The sequence below is a fragment of the Gossypium raimondii genome, chromosome 5, assembly GCF_025698545.1.
Source record: "Gossypium raimondii isolate GPD5lz chromosome 5, ASM2569854v1, whole genome shotgun sequence".
Classification (NCBI taxonomy): Eukaryota; Viridiplantae; Streptophyta; class Magnoliopsida; order Malvales; family Malvaceae; genus Gossypium; species Gossypium raimondii.
Genome location: NC_068569.1, coordinates 52,053,359 through 52,071,602, shown reverse-complemented (window position 1 = coordinate 52,071,602; position 18,244 = coordinate 52,053,359). Strand labels below are relative to the sequence as shown.

The 18,244-nt window shown below is 33.2% G+C and overlaps 1 protein-coding gene, 1 long non-coding RNA gene and 2 pseudogenes across 4 annotated transcripts in view; 2 read left to right on the top strand and 2 right to left on the bottom strand.

Moving 5' to 3' along the window:
- The window catches only part of LOC105766491 (proton pump-interactor 1-like), a 97,053-nt pseudogene extending 80,548 nt beyond the window's left edge, over positions 1–16,505 (top strand).
- LOC105766506 (disease resistance protein At4g27190-like) overlaps positions 1–18,244 on the bottom strand; it is an 84,774-nt gene that overhangs the window by 26,724 nt on the left and 39,806 nt on the right. The gene's annotated exons all lie outside the window — the stretch shown is intronic.
- Positions 2,113–7,345, bottom strand: LOC128040989 (uncharacterized). Its single transcript, XR_008195783.1, has 3 exons — positions 7,058–7,345; positions 5,925–5,987; positions 2,113–2,189 (listed from the first exon to the last, which is right to left on the bottom strand). It is a non-coding gene; the product is annotated as an uncharacterized LOC128040989 (long non-coding RNA).
- Positions 13,424–16,083, top strand: LOC105767188 (proton pump-interactor 1-like; annotated as a pseudogene).

Here is an 18,244-nt window from a genome sequence, read left to right as displayed (position 1 = left end):
AATTTAACCGAAAACAAAACCCAAGTTTAAATAGAACTCCAGCTAAGAAACCAAACCCAACTAAAATCGAAGTCTAACTGTAGCTTCGTAGTTTGACTTAGCTAGATGACACGAATGCCATGTAGAATACATTCTTATGACGTCGTACTGGTACTGTTGTTAAACTAGTTAGTCCTTCGTCATTTTCAGAGTAGCGGCGGCTAAGCGGAGAAACTTGTATCGGTGAACTGAATAAGATGGCTTGGACGGCCAAATTTCTGCTTCTTTTTAGACAATCATTTTCTCAATCCCGACATTTATGTAAGTCTCATTAAACTATATTTTCATTTTTCTTTTCTTTCATTTTTTTAAAATATTTTTTTTCTTTTCATTTCCGGCTGTTCATGGAAAAATTAGACCTTTGAAAACATGGGTTCATATTTTTGAACCTAAACTGCAAAGCAGAAACTCGAAGTTCAAATATATGCTAAATATACAGAGAAAATGTGTTAACGGTGAATTTTATGCTCCTAATACTTTAAATTCATGTTTCTATACTTAGAAGAGCATTTGGAAGCAAAATGAGTAAAAAATGAGCAAAATAGGGTTACGAGGCATTACCGGACCTGTCAGACAATTTACTAATAATTCATAATTAAAATAATGTTCATAGTATAATCTAATAATTATATTCCTATAATGGACTCTCGAAGCCCAAAACATATATTAAAAGTAGAACGGAACTTGTTCAAGTATTTCAATTTTTTTTTAATTTCGACAATATTTCTGCTTATTTTTATATAAAACCCCCGCAAATTTCAAAACACAACCAACCTAATTCCAATATTTCAACTAAGGAATTTATATACTTAAATATACTTAAATCTTACTTGACATAATGTCTTAATAACTTAATTAAAAAACCCTATTATCATTTCTAATTAGCTCGTAAAACTATTCAAACCATTTTAGTTCACTATTAATGCCATAAACAATTTCTATCATTTCACCACTTAAATCATCAAATCACCTAATATCTTACTTTACAACAAAATTATATAACATACCAAAATAACCATTATAATCCTTATGTACATGCCACTTTCCTTTGAAGGAAGAAAACATCACCAAAATCTTTATCTTTGGAATCGGGATTGATCTGGATCTTTGAATTGGAACCTTTGACTTCTATCGACTGCATACGAAAACAACCATACGTTGAGTATTCGAACTCAGTGGTATTACCATAATTCAAATTATAATAATAACAATAAAACATAATCATCAAACATATCATGCACAAATCATACATACAAGTTTAAACTCAAATTTCATAATACAACAATAACAATTTATCAATTAATATCATGTATCCACAATCTGAGCTTTGAACACATCATGAACCTTAGGTTTATTCTTCAATCTCGTATCACATTTCAATTCACAATTCAACTTTTTCATCTCATTTCAGTAGCTCGATTTACCAAACTCATTCGATTTATCATTTCATTATTTACCCTTGTTAACAAAACTCGGACTTTGGCAGATACACGGATCCAACCAAACACACCAGATTGGCACCCAGTGCCTCATCGGATAGTTCGAAGCAATAGTTGACACCCAGTGTCTCATCGACAAAGCCGAAGAAAGTTAGTACCCAGTACCTCATCAAATCTATCCGAAGAAATATAGTGACACCCAGTGTCTCATCGACTCGAGGTAGAAGCATCCCTGAACTCTTCCAATCCTATGGCATGCCAACTATATCCGACTCAGCCCGACTAGTTAATAGGGCATTTAAATCACATATAACCCCAATTCAATCATTTTCCACCTTTCAATCAATAATTAATCCACAAATTCACACATTTTCACAACTCAATACATTTCCATTCAATTTAATATCAGTCACAATTCGATTCAAATTCACTTCCCACTTTCAATCAACAAACAATTCAAATATTAATTCATATCAACTATTCAATTTAATTCTCACTCATAATAATAATAATAATAATAATAATAATAATAATAATAATAATAATAATAATACTTACCTCACATTTCATTTACCAAACACATAAATTGAAATTTAACATTTAATAATAAATAACTTGAATTATAGTAATACAAACCGTGCTTTTCTCGAGTTTACTCCTCGAAAATCTTCTCTTTTCCCTTCCGTGCCGGTGCTTATGGTTCTTTGTTAGCTACGAAAATAATAATAATTTATACTATTAAATTCAGCACTAATTATGATAAATAATTGAATTTCTATTCAATTTCAACCCTTATTCTCAATTTAATCCTAACTAAGTTCACTTACTTTCCTAATTCAATTCACACTCTATTTCTATTCAAATTTCATCCAAACTCAAATGTAACTATTAAAATTTCAGCATATTTTCCTAATTTCTAATTTCCCTCAATTTAGTCCCTAAAACATAAAAGTTATAGTTTCTTTTACAATTTAATCCTTTTATCAATTCTAACTTAAAATTTATTCAATTAAATCCCTAATTCAACAATTTATTCAACATGAACCATGCTTAAAACCTATGAACTTACAAAATATCAACTTAATTTCATCAAAACTTTGTTTTAAAGCTTCTAAATCATCAAAACTAAATAAAAGGGCTCAATTGACTTACCAATCAAAGCTTTAAACATTAAACCTTTAGTTTTCCTTTTCTTTTCTTTCTTTCTTTTTCCTGCTCTGTTTCGAATGCCTCTGTTTCTTCCTTCTCTCTTTTCTTTTCTTTTCTTTTTATTATTTACTTTATATTATTTTAACATTTAACTAATATAGATATTTTTATTAATATAATATAATAATATAATAATTTCACATATAATATATAAATACCTTCACTTAAAATTTAAGAAAATATATCATTATAATACAAGTGTTTAAATACATGTTTTACACATGTACTAATTTTATTGCCATACATTTGTCACCATCTTATTTATTTCATAATAATAATAATAATAATAATAATAATAATAATAATAATTTAATAACATATTTTAACACATAAAAATATTAGATTTTTATGCTTATGCGGCCTCAAATTTGGCAATTGGCATAATTGCCTCTTTAATCTCCTTTATTTTATTTTAATTTATAATTAAACTTTCACTTCTATTGTAATTTAATCCTTTTTGCTAATTACTCTTAATTAAGCTAAATTCACCTATCTAAAACCTAATTAAACACACAACTAGTCTAGTAAATATTTCTAATAATTATTTTTAAACTCAATTTACTAAGACGGAGGCCCGATATTATACTTTTCCGATGCCCGTGAATTTTGGGTCATTACAAAACGACCATGTGCTAGACCATGTGAAAATCGTAAATTGCACTCTAAACACGCAAAAAATCATAATTTTTAGGTTTTTCGAGCATTCTAAGATATATATGACAAAGATAAGAGGAGGGGATCAGTGAGTTGTCATATAACATTGAAGAAAGCAACTCGGAAAATACTATTAAAGCCGACTTTGAAGTAGATTTCCATCAATATTGAAGTTCTCCTTTTGATTTTTTTGAAGTTTATTATGAGTTTCTTTATTTCTTATGGTTATACTATTTTTGGGATGTTTTTATTTACTATATGTACTAATTTTCCAAATACCTAGGGAGATAAAACTTAGGATGGATTCTATTATTTGATTTCTATTTTATGGAATAAATACTTAGATCTTGTTCTCAATTATGTGTGTTTAATTCATAGTTTAATATTTTTAGACTATTGATTCATGTTTTATGTGCTTAAACCAAAGGAGGAATAGACCATATTTAAGAGTAGATCTAGCGTAATTGAGTGGAGTTGCATACAATCCTAAAAATAGGATTACATAAATCTACGGATTAGAGTCAAATCTAATAGAATAATCCATAAATCGAGTTAATGCGATAATAGGAGTTTTAATTAGAAAGAAATTTCAATTAATCAATCTAGAGTCTTGAAGAGTGATATTACCATAATTTAGGGATTTCTACGGATCAAGATAGTAAGTGAAGAAATTACGTGATTTAGATTGATAATGACAGATGAAGTCTAGGTGGATTATTTCCTGGGTATTGTCTCGCTTTTTGGTTGTTAATCGTTTATTTTTCTGATTTGTTCTTTGTCATGTTCTTTAGTTAATTAGTTAATTTAATTTTAGTTTTAATCAATCACTCCAATTTGTCGGTTAAATAATAGAAAGACAATAATTACTAGTATTTTTAGCCATCGTGGGAATGATATCTTTATTCATCGTAACTATACTATTAATTGATAAGTACATATACCTTAATCAGATTTTTAGTTGGTTTATGACCACAATCGATACACATAACTATAAAAGATTAGTTGATGAAGTTGAAAGACTAAAACTATTACTGTAAGTGTTCTAAAACTATTGCTTCGGGTGCAAATCTAATGTATACAATCAAGTAAATATTGAGCAAAGAAATATTAGAATATGACAACTCAAGTTTAGGATATATATTACAATTTTACTTATAATGTAGAAACAAAATGATCAATCATCTCACAATTACCTCTTTCACAAAATGAGCTAATAAATATTTTGTAGAATCGACCCAGAAGAGAGTTTTGCCAAAGTGAAGAAATATGGGCTTCCCCAAGATGAAGGCGTGAAATCCTTCATTCCCAACCCCACAGCCCAGCTTTCTGGTAAAATGTTTTTGGATATTTTCTTATAATAAAAGTGTACATTCTGGAAATGTATTGGAAAAAGAAAGGGTTGTGATGGTTATGATGAGTAAGGCTACCAATGAGGTGTTGGAGAGGAGAGGTGGAATTTTAGAATTGAAATAGATAGTGAGGGTAATAGTTGATCCTCTTCTGCTTTAATGTTTTACTTGACATCAGTTTATTTGAAATGTAGGAGATTTTGCAATGTGTCACGGGGGCAGAGTGACAAAGAAATTATGAGAGAAATACAGGCAATCATGACACAAATTGCTTCAACTCACTTACTTGCCATGCCTTGATGAACCATGTAGACCACTATTTGAGTTCAATTTTTTAAAAGCTTTCGCATGCCCCAATATGTGTTAATGATGTATGATTTATTATGGATGATACATTAGTTTTAAATAATTTTAAGGTTTTAAAATATATATAACTTATTTTAAAATTTTAAATTATTTAAAATTATTTATTATTTTTAAAACTTTAAAATATTAATTAAATGCTTATATATCATGACAACAATCATATATGACCTAAATCATAAAATAATATAATTACATGCAACAATCATATATGACATCTTTGTTTTCTTATAAGAACATCTTTTAAATATAAAGAATTTTATATATTTAAATAGGATCATCGACTTTAGAAGCTTAACTGTTAAAGTTGAAGATAACCAATCAAACCCTACAATGACATTAACTTGTAAAAGAAAAAATAATTATTTTTTAAAACTCTAATTCTAACACCCCAAACATTGCTTGGATGTTACAGTCAGATTGTGGAGATTACGTTGTATGTGAAAACAATATTACTTCATTTTGGCAAAAACTATTTAACTCAAAAGAAAACAAGTTTGATTAACCTGGTGAAGATGTACCATTTTTTAAAACCCGTGAGTACATTGAAGAAAACCATATTTGTTAATTTTACAAAAATGTATTTAATTTACTTACTTTGTTTGTGAGATAAAACATCATAGCAGATTTCAATAAAACTTAATTATAGCGGATAGCATTATAGCAAATTGACCTTAAAACTTGCAGCAAAAAGCATTATAGCAAATTTTCCTTATAACTATGGTTTATTTTTAGTTGTCTTGATTTAAGTATCGATAAAAGTTAAAACTTTTGAAAAATAAATGCAAAATAATTTTTAGCATCCCAAATAAATTTTAAATATCCAAAAGTCCAAAAAGTCCATATAAACAAAAGAGAGTCCAATGCATACTTAAACCGAAAGAGTGAAATACGAGCTCTATAGTCATCATCCAATCCTTACTCTGAAGATCACCTGAAACAGAAATAACAAACGTGTGAGCTTAACATCCAGTGTGTGATTTGACCCACACATTGTAGTATATATATAAATCAGAATGTATCATAGCATATCGGAGCATATCTTATATCATATCGGTTTTCATATCATGTTATAGCATGTTTCATATCTTATCTTATTATATCATATCCCATATCATAAGACATCATACCCCCAATTGCTTCATACCATCTTCGTTCAAGCAATATCACCAATTAGGACTACAAGAGTCCATCCATCCAATCACACCAATATGTGGCGGTATGTCACTCATAAATATGCAACTGAGCTGTCAAACGGAAATTTTATAGTCTAGCCGCCATAGTTGCGGTAAAAACTATCATATAACACTTCCTCCATCATATCATAAGCCATTCCAAAACTTAGGCATAATCATAATTATAATATCATAAATACTTATATCATAAGTCGTATGACATGCATACACATATTTTTATAAGGAACATAACATAGCATATGATTTATATACAACCTACTTAACATACCTCCTAAGCTTAGCCATGTATATATACGTACTAAAACTTACATTTTTTTGGGCTTATATGATGGCTATGGACCCAATATTTGAGTCCTTTAATCGGCCCCTAATTGGGGCTTAAAATTGGCCAAAATACCCACATAGTCGTGTGGTCCTTAATTTTCTCGAGTTTCGATTGAGTTTTCAGGTTAATTTCATACACCTATTGCTTATTTGATCAACCGCTCAATTGGAACTCACGAATCCTATAAACGTTCATCAAACCACATGGATGAACTAACAATACTTATCCAAAATAATATTGTTGAATCAAAATTTCAGCCCCTAAAATAGAATTCGAATACTTAGTTCTCCAAAACAACGTCGAAAATTGTGATTACATTGCTAGAGGGTTAGGATTCTCACACCTTTTGCCTAATCGAGAACCACAAAAATACTAATCATGATAATGAACAGAAAATACCAACATAAGCTCAATTTGTTCAAGAAACGAAATAAAACTAAACTATTAATGGGAAGAGAACAAAAGTAACCAAATGAAACTTACACTGCAAACAGAATACGATCCAAGTGACAGAACTCACAAAATAAACGGTAGTATTCAGGAATAATCAAAGAGGAGAAAGAAGGAAGAGAAAAGAAGATAAAACCGCAGAATAGGGAAACAAAAGAAAGTAGCGTACAAAGTGGGGTGAGAGTGTGAACGGTTGATACAATGAGTGAAAATAGAGATTTAGTAAATTTAAATTAAAATAAATAAATAAAAGATTTATGTTAATCTAAATTCCACTTACCAGATTTTATAAAATTTAATTGGTAATAAGCTAAAATCTTACCATTGAATCAGTGGATTCATCATTGAAAATAAGAGATAAGACCTAAGGCTCAAGTTGAACATAATACCATAATAAAGAGGAAAAATTTAACAAATACCATAATAAATAGGAAAAATTTAACAAAAAAAATTGAACCCAAAACCCAAAGCAAACATTCAAGGCACTTAACTACTACACCAAATCAAATTACTTTTAACACCTAAACTTTATAAAATTTGAGGCATTACGCGAATGTAAAATAAAAAAGTTGAAAGTTTTTTTTAATTCAGAACCTCTGTATCTATGCCTCTCTCGACAACAAAAACATCTTATTTTGACTTTTTCTTTTTAAAAATGTAAACTTTCTGCCTTGCAAACTACATAATTATTTCTCATGTTTTTATTTCTGGGGTTTTTTTTTTTTTGTTTTTCATTTATCTCATGTTTGTAAATTTCTGGGTCTTTTCCATTAGTGTCATATGATTTTGCATGTTAATTTTCTTGACGGATAAAGGCTTGATCTTTTGTTATAGCATGAGCTAATGTACTTATAATTTAGTTTTTGATCTAGATTTTATCTGATTATTGTTTTTCTCCATTATAGTTTATCATTTATTTAGAATATATACATATATTTTTGCAATTCTACTGTTTGTTCACTCTTTTGATCTGATTAATGAGAAAACTAGCTAAAGGAATGACTTTAGATTGCACCATTTCAAATTGTATTGGCTACACTGTTCTTTAAAATTTATTTATGTTGCGTGGAAGCGTGTAAAAGAGTAAAATTATTGTACTAAAAAATCACACAAAGTTCAATTCCCAGGAAAGAGAGGTGGATCACAAGGATCGCTTAAGTACCAGGTCTTTCCTAGCCAGAATATCCCTCTATCGTAATTTAATAGCACAATAAATCACTACAATCACACTCGCAAAATATGCAAAATAAACAATAAAGAACACTAGAATTTTAACGAGGTTCAGCAAATTTTGCCTACGTCCTCGGGCACTACCAAATATATTTCACTCCAAAATACAAGTGAAATTTTACAAATAAGGAGAGAGAATAATGCCTTAAGTAGAGAATGGCATTTGTGGGATGGAGAAAATGAGAAATAACTAGGCCTATTTATAGTTGAAGCTTAAGGATCAACTTGCAAAGTCACTATACAATTAGGGACCAAAATTGCAATTATCCCAAGCTAAAATTCAACCCAAAAATATATGACTTAAATGCTTAGATTTTCGGTGCCCAATTTTTTTGACAAAATATCTTTGAAAAGTCAAAGATTGTAGGTTGTCAATAATCTCCACCTTGAAGATTTGATTAGGATAATCTTATCTTCACACAATTCTTTCTGCCTTCGACAACAATACTTGATAGTGCCTTCTTCAACTGTTAAACTTGCAGGATATTGATCAAGTTCAAACAATGTTCGAACTTGATTGTTGTTACCACCTTGGTCATCATATCTGCGGGATTATCTGCAGTCTTGATCTTCTGAAGACGAATTTTCCCTTCATCAATAATTTTCCGCACAAAATGGAATCGTACGTCGATATGCTTTGTACGTGCATGATAGACTTGATTCTTTGCTAAATGAATAGCACTTTGACTATCACAATACACGTCAATATGCTCCTGAACCAATCCCAAGGTTTTAACCATACCTTGTAACCAAATAGCTTCCTTTACAGCCTCTGTTACAGCCATGTATTCGGCTTCTGTGGTTGACAACGCAACTGTAGACTGCAGTGTAGACTTCCAACTTATTGGTCCTCCAGCAAGTGTAAACACATAACCGGTGGTTGATCTTCGTTTGTCCAAATCACCGGCATAGTCAGAATCAACGTACCCAATAACACCTTTACCAAGTGTAGTATCCTGCTTGAACAGTAATCCAACATCCACGGTCTTCAGAATATACCGTAGAATCCATTTCACAGCTTGCCAATGTCCTTTTCCAGGATTATGCATATACCTGCTCACTATACTAGCGATTGTGAAATGTCGGGTCTTGTACACACCATTGCATACATCAAGCTACCCACTGCATTAGAATACGGAACTTGTAACATGTATTCTTGTTCCGTATTCGTCGAAGGAGATAGTTGTGCAGAAAGCTTGAAATGAGAAGCCAACGGGGTACTTACAGGTTTGGTTTGCTCGTTCATGCCAAATTGCTGTAGTACTTTCTTCAAATACTGCTTCTGAGACAAGCTAACTCTGCCTTGAGCTCTATCTCTACATATTTCCATGCCAAGAATCTTCTTAGCTTCACCCAGATCTTTCATCTCAAACTCGAGATTGAGTTGAGTCTTCAATCTCTCAATCTCAATTTGCTCTTAGATGCTATCAGCATATCATCAACATATAAGAGCAAGTATATGAAAGTTCCTACTTGTAGCTTCTGAAAATACACGCAATGATCAAATTTACTTCTTGTGTACCTTTGCCCTTTCATGAACTGATCAAATCGCTTGTACCACTGCCTCGGAGATTGTTTCAATCCATAAAGCGACTTCGTCAGTTTGCAAACCCAATTTTCTTTATCAGCAACCTTGAATCCATCAGGCTGAGTCATATAGATTTCCTCTTCCAAATCACCGTGTAAAAAAGCCGTCTTCACATCAAGCTGAACTAGTTCAAGGTCATATTACGCAACCAAGGCTAGCAAAATTCGAATAGACGAATGCTTCACAACTGGAGAAAATACTTCATTGTAGTCTATTCCTTCTTTCTGAGCGTAACCCTTTGCTACCAATCTAGCCTTGTACCGAATTTCATTTTTTCCAGGAAATCCTTCCTTCTTTGCATATACCCATTTGCATCCAATTGTCTTCTTTCCCTTGGGCAGTGTCACCAACTCCCAAGTCCTATTTTTATGAAGAGACTGCATTTCTTCATTCATAGCTTGCTTCCACTTTACACCATCAGGGTTACTTATTGCTTCTGTGTAAGTAGAAGGAACATCATCATCTGCAATTGGAAGTGCATAGGCCACTATATCATCAAAGCGCGCGGGCTTACGAATCTCTCTTCTTGGCCTCCTATATGCAATTGAATCTTGTTCTTTGTAGAAGTTCTTGGGTGAAACTTCTTCATCATTTGTTTCTTCAATATTAGCTGGATCATCATTAACCTTTTCAAGCTCCACCTGCTGCAAAGTGCCACTGGTTTTGTCATCCTTTTGTGAATCCTTGTTCTTCATCATGGTTGATTCATCAAAAGTCACATCTCTACTGAAAACAATCTTCCTTGTATCAGGACACCAGAGACGGTATCCTTTTACTCCACCAGTTATACCCATGAATAATGCTTTCTTTGCTCTTAGGTCTAACTTAGATTCTTTTACATGATAATATGCAGTGGAACCAAAAACATGTAAAGAATCATAATCAGTAGCAGGTTTACCAGTCCACATCTCTATAGGAGTTTTTCCCTTTATTGCAGCTGATGGCAACCGGTTGATTAGATGGCACGCATATGTAACTGCCTCAGCCCAAAATTCCTTGCCCAATCCAGCATTGGACAACATACATCGAACTTTCTCCAGTATAGTCCGATTCATACGTTCTGCCACCCCATTCTGCTGTGGTGTATCCCGAACAGTGAAGTGTCGCACAATGCCCTCATCTTGGCATACTTGTAGAAATGGATCATTTTTGTACTCAGTACCATTATCTGATCGAAGTCGTTTGACCTTTCGACCAGTCTGAGTCTCTACCATCTTCTTCCACTTCAAAAATGCATCCAAAACTTCACTTTTTCTTTTCATTAGATACACCCATACTTTTCTTGAATAATCATCAACAAAAGTAACAAAATAATGCATACCTCCCAAAGAAGCCACTTTGGTAGGTCCCCCACATCCTTGTGAACATAGTCCGAATTCCTTCCAGTATTGTGAATTCTTGAACCAAATTTTACCTCGTCGCTTGCCCGAACACAATGTTCACGAATTCCAATTTGCAAGAATTTGCACCTTTCAACAAGCCTTGCTTCGCCAAAGTCTCGCAAAGCTTTTTCACCAAAGATGTCCTAATCGCCTATGCCATAACACGGTAGACTCGAATCGCATCTTTCGCAGAAGTCGTTGATCCAATAACGTACTTCCATTTAAATAGTACAAGTTATTTCTTCTAGTGCCTTTCATCACCGTCAATACCCACTACTACCTTTAGTAATCCATCTCTCAAAGTGATTGTGAGCCCTTTAGATTCTAGGGCCCCTAATGAGATGAGATTTTTCTTCAAGCTAGGTACATAGCGAACATCTGTCAAGACTTGGATTGAGCCGTCGTGATTCTTTAATTTGATTGTACCTATTCCCATTGTCTTACAAGCACTGTCATTGCCCATAAAAACAACTCCACCTTCTAGTTCTTCAAGACTAGAAAACCAGTCCTTATTAGGACACATATGGTAAGTACATCCCGAATCCAAGATCCACTCATCCGTATGACATGTCATTGCCATACCAACCAAGCTAAAGTCTGACTCCTCATCATGCTCCGCTACACATGCATTAGAAATAGCCTTGCCCTTTTGTAACTTAGGACAATTCTTTTTCCAGTGCCCTTTCTCACGACAAAAAGCACATTCATCTTTGGCGGGTCTCCCTTTGGACTTGCCCCTTCTACCAGGTTTGTTGTTGTGTGAACGACCTCTTACTGCTAAGACTTCTGCAGTTGTATCTCTGTGATCTCTTTTATCTTTCTTTCGAGTCTCAGATCTGTACAACGCACTGCAGACTGCATCAAATGTGATCGTATCCTTCCCATGAAGCAATGTGGTGGTAAGATGATCATATTCATCGGGAAGAGAATTCAACAACAATAATGCCTTGTCTTCATCTTCAAACTTCTCATCCAAATTTAGCAAGTCTGCTAAAATTTTATTGAATGAGTTCACATGGTCATTCATCGACATACCGGGTGCATACGTGAACCGAAAAAGTTTCTTTTTCATATAAAGCCTATTTTCAAGACTTTTCGTTAGAAACTTTTCTTCCAGTGTATCCCACAACTTCTTCGCTGATGTCTCCCTCATGACAGAGTACTTCTGCTCTTTGGCCAAACATAGGCGGATTGTACCACACGCCTGTCTATTGATCTTGGCCCACTCCTTGTCATCCATCTTGTCAGGTTTTTCTTCAAGGGCTATATCCAACTCTTGCTGACATAAGACATCCAGGATCTCACATTGCCACATACCAAAATTATTGGTACCATCAAATTTCTCTACTTCAAATTTTGCATTGGTCACGGTAGTCTTTGTTGATGACGATGCCTCTGCCATTCTTCTCCTCGATCCCAACTACTGTATATATGAACAATACCGTCTACGTGAATAGTGCCATGGATGAACAATACCGTATACGTAAATAGTATCGTAAACGGTCGTATTCCCCAAGTACGAATCTAGCTCTGATACCAATTGTTGCGCGGAAGCGTGTAAAAGAGTAAAATTATTGTACTAAAAAATCACACAAAGTTCAATTCCCAGGAAAGAGAGGTGGATCACAAGGATCGCTTAAGTACCAGGTCTTTCCTAGCCAGAATATCCCTCTATCGTAATTTAATAGCACAATAAATCACTACAATCACACTCGCAAAATATGCAAAATAAACAATAAAGAACACTAGAATTTTAACGAGGTTCAGCAAATTTTGCCTACGTCCTCGGGCACTACCAAATATATTTCACTCCAAAATACAAGTGAAATTTTACAAATAAGGAGAGAGAATAATGCCTTAAGTAGAGAATGGCATTTGTGGGATGGAGAAAATGAGAAATAACTAGGCCTATTTATAGTTTAAGCTTAAGGATCAACTTGCAAAGTTACTATACAATTAGGGACCAAAATTGCAATTATCCCAAGCTAAAATTCAACCCAAAAATCTATGACTTAAATGCTTAGATTTTCGGTGCCCAATTTTTTTGACAAAATATCTTTGAAAAGTCAAAGATTGTAGGTTGTCAATAATTTATTTAATATATATTGTTTTATACATGTCTATCAGGTGTCTGTTTTAAAATTTTTATTTTATGAATGAAATAATATTTTATATTTATATTTGTTGTTATATGGTGTCATAATCTTTGTCTTTGGATGTTTTCAGGTAGCTCAATTTTGTGTTTAATGGGTGTTGAGGTTGTTGATTCAGACCTGGCACAATTGTCTATTGACAAAGTGACTGAAGTAGACAAATCATTTCTTCATGAAAATGGGAAACTGGATAAGGATCCAGTTTATAATAACCCCATTGAAGTTGATTCACATAGTGAGGAACCTGATAAGGAGAAGAGAATGGTGCATCCGATCCCGACTTTCCGAAGGATGCGGTCGTCGAGTGGCCTGCACCTAAGCAGATCCACTCTTTTCATTTTATTAGGTATCGCTTCTACGAAGATCCGGCTATAAAAGCCAAACTTGATCAGGCTGATAAAGAGATATAAAAGTGGAATAAAGCCGGTTTAAGCTTACCGACGAATTAAAAGCAAAAAGGGTGAGTGAAAAGTTAATAATTTCAATTAGATGTATAGCATGGTAGCCATTAATTGTCATACTTTTAAGATAATTATTAGCCCTATCATTATGTCATTACGGTGTGCTTATTGTAATATGATGAATGTAGGGGAATTAAACCCGGAAGCATTTATTTGAATGTTTGAAATTTATGTCCTTGAAACGTAATGACACTTACAGATATGCTATTGGTATAATGATTCGTTATTGTTGTGTTTGCCTTCAGAATTTGAGAAAAAATGTGAAAGAAGTAAAAAATAATGGCGCCGTCAGTTGGCTAAATTGTGATTATCTTTATGCTAATGCAGGCAGAACGGTCAGATATGCTTTCGCAAGTGAGAGCGCTGAATGTTGATTTTGAGCAATTTAAGACGATTTTAGATGAGAAAAAGATGGAAATAGAACCACTGCAGCAGGCTTTAGGCAAGCTTCGCAAAATAAAGATGTTGATAATCGACTTAGTTTATGTGCATCTGAGGAAGAGCTCGATTTTATTGTATGATACTTCTATGAACTTTGACTGCATTTAGATTTATTCATTGTTTTCTGCCGCAGTTAATGCTTTTCTTTTTCTCCTTTAGTCACTTCAATGGAATTTATGAATTGCAGATCCATAGCTTGCAATACCGCATTCAGCATGAAGGCATCTCGTTGAGTGAGGAGAAGCGAATCCTTAAAGAAATCAAACACCTGGAGGGAACCCGCGAGAAAGTTATTGCTAATGCTGCAATGAGATCAAAGATTCAAGATTCATTAGGCCAGAAAGAAGACATTCAAGATCAAGTTAAAGTAAGATAATTCTATTTTCTGCCTTTATCCATCGGAGTTTGCTCCTCTTTTTATATGTGAATATAGAGCACCATTGTGTTACACTAAAAAAAAAAGCTATATTTGTTTATTGTAGCTTATGGGTGTCGATTTGAATGGAGTAAGGAAGGAGCAGCATGCAGTCTGGTCCAAAAAAAAGCAAATTAAAGATAAATTGGACGAAACTGAGACTAAAATCGTGTCTTTACAAAATGAGCTGAAAGCTGTGACCCTGAAGAGGGACAAAGCTTTTGAAAACATTCAGGAGCTGAGGAAACAAAGTGATCAGGGGGTATCGCCTTTTCTTTGCTTCAACTCTTAAGATATCTGTTTCGTGTAATACTTGACCATGTCGGAACATTTTCATTTATGCATGAATAACTAGTGTCACTTAAGATATTAAATGATACATATTATGTCTACTTCCAATATTCCTGTGCACGATGTTACTAATGAATCATTTTAATTACTCTTTCTCAAAATTTCAGAATTCTCACTTTTACCAGAGCCGTACCATTGTACACAACGCCAAACTGCTCGCTGCACAGAAAGATATAAAGGCTCTTGAGGAGTTATCAATTGTGGAGGTTTGTTGAGACTGCTTGTTAATGTTACTTCCAATGTATCTCATTTGCTTTATAATTAGCCGCTCACTTATCTTTTATATTCCTTTTAGGTTGAGAAGTTTATGGCTCTCTGGAAGGCAATAAAGCCTTCAGGGATGATTATGAGAAAAGAACTCTGCCATCTCTGGACAGTCGGCTATTGAGTCGGGATGGTCGGATAAGGAATCCTGATGAGAAACCACTGGTTGCACCGAGAAACCAGTGGATTCTGAAACCGAAACAATTCTGAGACCTAGTGTAAGAAAACCAAAGGAAGAGGCCAAATCAGGTCCCCAAACAGATACTAAACCAGCCAAAAAGGCCCCAAAAGATGCCGAGACTATAGCAATGGAGTCGAATCCTTTGTCAGATATTAGTGTTGTAGCAGAGGAAATTTTGGTATCCGGAAAATTGCAAAAGAACAAGGAAGTCGATGCAGCAAAACTGAAAGAATTGAAGAGAGAAGAGGAAATAGCGAAAGCAAAGCAAGCCATGGAAAGAAAAAAGAAGTTGGCTAAAAAAGCAGCAGCCAAAGCAGCTAGAAGAGCTCAAATGGAAGCTGAAAAGAAGCTCAAGGAAATCATTTGAAGTTGGCTGAAAAAGCAGCAGCCAAAGCAGCTAGAAGAGCTCAAATGGAAGCTGAAAAGAAGCTCAAGGAAATCATTTGCTTCCTTATCTGGTTTCACTTTATCGGTTATTAGTTTGTGGGTTGAAACTGAAACTCTTTCGATCTTTTTTTCAGGAGCGTGAAAAGAGAGCTAAGAAGAAGGTGGCAGGATCGACAAATGCTGTGAATCGAGGAACTGATTGAAGCTGTGGCACAAGATTCAGAACCCGAGAAGGTCGATGTTAATACTGATGCACCTGTTCCTGCTACAATTTCAATGAAGGGTAAAGTACCAAAGGAGAATACTAGTAGGTACAGGAATCAAACCAAAAGAACCGAGTCCCTCCCAAAAGCCATCCTGAAACGTAAGAAGTCGATGAACTATTGGATATGGGCAGCTCCTGCCGTGGTGGTTGTGCTGGTTCTTTTAGCATTTATGTTACTATTATCTTGCCTGAAGAAGTTTTAACTTGAATGGAACTAGAGTTATAGGACAATCTTTATTTTATTTAGTTGAACAAACATTCTATAGTGGCAAAAGTTAGTTAATTTTGTTCTTTGCATCCCCATTAAGGATGGACCAGAAACTCATAATGTTACCGGTAGTTCAATCTGAATGCTTTATCTCATAGACCGGATTTGACTCACGCTTAGACAAGGTATTGCTAACTGTTATTTTGCTCAAGCTCTGCCTAATATGAAATATGGGTCTATATGTTTTATTCAAGGTCTACCCAAATTTTTGAGCTCAGCCTGCCCTGCCTGGACCAAAAAGGCTGCAGAACGACGCTACAGTTTTCATCTCAGTAATTTATGGTCTAAAGTCTAAACTGCAAAATGCCACCCCTAAATTATGACCATTATTTTAAATCTATTTTCAAACTTCAAACTGATCTAATTACATTTTTAAACTATTGATGTTATATTAATCAGGTCATCTTATTATTAAAATCATTAAATGACACGTTAAATTTTATATAGCTAATTTTAAAATGAAAATTTTAAAGAAACTAAAATTAAATAAAACTGAAATTTAAAAAAATGAACAATAAAAATTTCGTAAAAACTTCAAAACCAAGATTTTTAAAACAAATATTTCTACAATTTTTTAATTTTTATTTAAATTATACCACATAAGATTTAACATGTCATTTAATTATTAAACTAGGTAAAACAACCCTCTAGTCCCTCTCAATTTTGATATTGAGCAAATTGGTTCCTCTAAAAAATCGAAACAATTTAATGCCTACCAATTTCAAAAGTGAGCAATTAATCATAATATTAATGTTTTTCGTCAATTTTACATAAATTTAATTGATATGATAATAAATTTAGCCTGTAATATTTTTGTAAATGTGTAAATTTTGAGACTGAATTTGTTTTTTTTTTTAGAATCAAGACCAAACTAACAAAATATGTAAACATCAAGGGCTAAATGTGTTATTATACCAATCAAAATCATGCACAATTGACGAAAGACATGAACGTCGTGATTAATTGTCCTTTGTTGCTCACTTTCAAAATTGACAGAGATTAAATTATTCCAAAATTTTTGAAAGTGACTAATTTACTCAATTTTAAAATTGAGAGTGACTGAAGATGTCTTTTATTATTAAATTAATGGTTTTAAAACAAAAAACTTGATTGATATATTCTCTTTAGTTTAGAAATGTAACTAAAATGATTTAAAATTTAATGAATTAATTTAGAATGCAGGCAATAATTTAAAAATATTTGGTGCAATTAACTTATTTAAAATAATTAATCTATGCTCTCACATTTTCCTTGAAGTTTCAGTAATTGCTTGAGTGGATTTGGTTCATTTGGAGCAGTGTTTTAATTATTTTTATGATTTTTACTACATTTAGAATATTTATTATTAATGCTATCAAGTGGATGTTTAACCTTTCACCGTTCACTTTTTATCTCCTTTGACCTTTAATCTTTCATTTTCTTTAATTTTAACCTTTCATCTCCTTATAACCCCTTTTTTTATTTGTGTATTAGAATATGAAGAGTCTAATCTCTCTATATATAATAGAGTATACTACCTGTAAAGATTATGAAAAATATAGAATGCAATAGAAATTCCCCTTATGAATTCTCATTCATAACATGATAAAATTCATTTCATAATATTGTTACACTACAGCAAAACAGGCTTTTAGCGGCACTTTTAGTGGCGTTTGGATAAAAAACGCCGCTAAAAATCAAACATTAGCGGCGCTTCTGAAAAAACGCCACTAAAGATTGAGCATTAGTGGCGCACTTTGGAAAACGCTGCTAAAAATGAGCATTAGCGGCGTTTTTCAAAAAGCGCCACAAAAAACCTAAGCACAACGACGTCGTTTTCTGAGTTTTTGGGGCT